This window comes from Notothenia coriiceps, unplaced genomic scaffold, assembly GCF_000735185.1.
Source record: "Notothenia coriiceps isolate Sejong01 unplaced genomic scaffold, NC01 NC01_scaffold00034258, whole genome shotgun sequence".
NCBI lineage: Eukaryota > Metazoa > Chordata > Actinopteri > Perciformes > Nototheniidae > Notothenia > Notothenia coriiceps.
The window spans coordinates 1-1,873 of NW_011366959.1; the positions used below are offsets into that span (position 1 = coordinate 1).

Genomic DNA, 1,873 nt, shown 5'->3' on the forward strand with positions numbered 1-1,873 from the left:
GTTCTTGTGCTGAAAGAGGGAGTAACAGACAGGAGAAAGGGTTATACACACCTATATAGCACACCTATTGGATGGGAAATTGCCTTGGGGAGATAAGGTGTGGTCTTTGTTCCCAACTGAAGTTATGGAACTTTATTATTGTGAGTTTAACAAAGTATGACAAATGGCATCAGTAACAGATGTGATATGAATTTCTATAAAGTTGTCTCACATTCTTGGTCATATTTTATATACAGTATGTAATGAGTATAACATGTCCAGTAAGTATAAAGTGTTTCCTAATACTGTGTATTCAACCACTATGGAATATGTATGTGGGCAGACAAAACTGAGTTGTTCTGTGTGTGAAGTAACCTCAAGTCACTCCGCAGGCACATTTTGATGCAGACCAGTTTGTCAAGACAAAAAAGGGCAAGACTAGGCTGAGAGCAGAGGCTATACCCACCATCTTCGTGCATCGCCCTGTGGTCAAAAAGAGAAGGGCCCCTGCACCACGATTCACCCCGGGACCTGTATCTACAAAGCCCATAGCTCATGATCACAGCTATAGTGTGAAAGGTGACACAGGTATAATAAGTATGAACTCTTAGTAACAAAAGTCATATTTCTTATTTTTAAGTGGTATAATATTTTAAATGTTCGAAAATGTACAGTGCCATGTCTTCTACTTACATTAGTCTCAAAGATTGAGGGAAGAAGGGATGAGGAGAATGAGAGAAAGGAAAGTGAGGGTGAAGAAAGAGAGGACATGGCTAGTGAGGAGAGACAGGGAGGGTGGACACTCAGCCAGCAGCCAGTCAGCATACGAGGGAACCAGCAGCCAGTCAGCATACGAGGGAACCAGCAGCCAGTCAAACACATCTATTAAAAAAATTAAAGAGAAAATTAAAGAGCCAAGAAGGAATCACCAAAAAAGCAAAGTCTGCACTAAGAAAAATCAGGAAGGAAAATGCAGCTCTCAAGAAAACAATGAAAATTAGGGACAACAAATATAAGAAAACGTTTTCAAAAGACCAACTTAAGGCATTAGGCAGACTCACCACAAAGGGGATGAAATGGAGCAATGAGACAATTAAGAAGGCTTTAAAAATTTGCTTTGCGTGCGGACCAACGGGTTACAAAACTCTGCAGGAATTGCAGATTCCCCTTCCAGGAATAAGGACACTGCAAAGAAGGATGCAATGTGTTAAGTTTGAGCCTGGTGTGTAACAGCTAACATCACTGCCCCTCCACCCGTAACATCACTGCCCCTCCACCTGCCAACATCACTGCCCTCCACCTGCCAGCACCCAGCCAGAGGAGCGCAAACAACAAAAACAAGCAAGGTGTCCCGTCATGTACCTGGAAGTTTGGGTTGGCAAAATGGAGTAAGAGAGGGACTTGAAAAACCTTGGTGGCTATCTACTCATGTTGTTACAGTTGTCTTGGTTACAGCTCTCAAGTTTTTTTTTTTGCCATTTCCACATCTTTAGAAAATATGAAATAAATGAAAGTGAAATCAACCTCTTCTCTGGAGAACAAACTTTGATTTCTCTGTCTTGTGAGTTTGCAGTCTTGCAGTTTTGCTCCTCCACCTGTAACATCACTGCCCCTCCACCTGCCATACAGTAGGTTACTAACAAGATTACTTATATAATACAGTGATAGAATACATGTTTAGTATGCTTACTTATATAAAACAGTAGTATTAAACTTACCTTGTGTTTTCACTCTCACTTAAGTCCCTCTCCCTTTGCCATCAATCCAAAATCAGCTGAGCTGCAACATTATACAGACAGGTAATAATCAACATAATCACAAGGACACAATATGGCTCTGCTAAAAACACTCACTCTTACACGCACCAAAGTTATATTTATCTAATATTTAACTC

At 40.7% G+C, this 1,873-nt stretch overlaps 1 long non-coding RNA gene across 1 annotated transcript; it reads right to left on the bottom strand.

Annotated features, from left to right (window-relative positions):
• Positions 1-144: 144 nt before the first annotated feature.
• Positions 145-1,433, bottom strand: LOC104962068 (uncharacterized). Its single transcript, XR_800167.1, has 3 exons — positions 1,041-1,433; positions 783-861; positions 145-516 (listed from the first exon to the last, which is right to left on the bottom strand). It is a non-coding gene; the product is annotated as an uncharacterized lncRNA (long non-coding RNA).
• Positions 1,434-1,873: the final 440 nt, after the last annotated feature.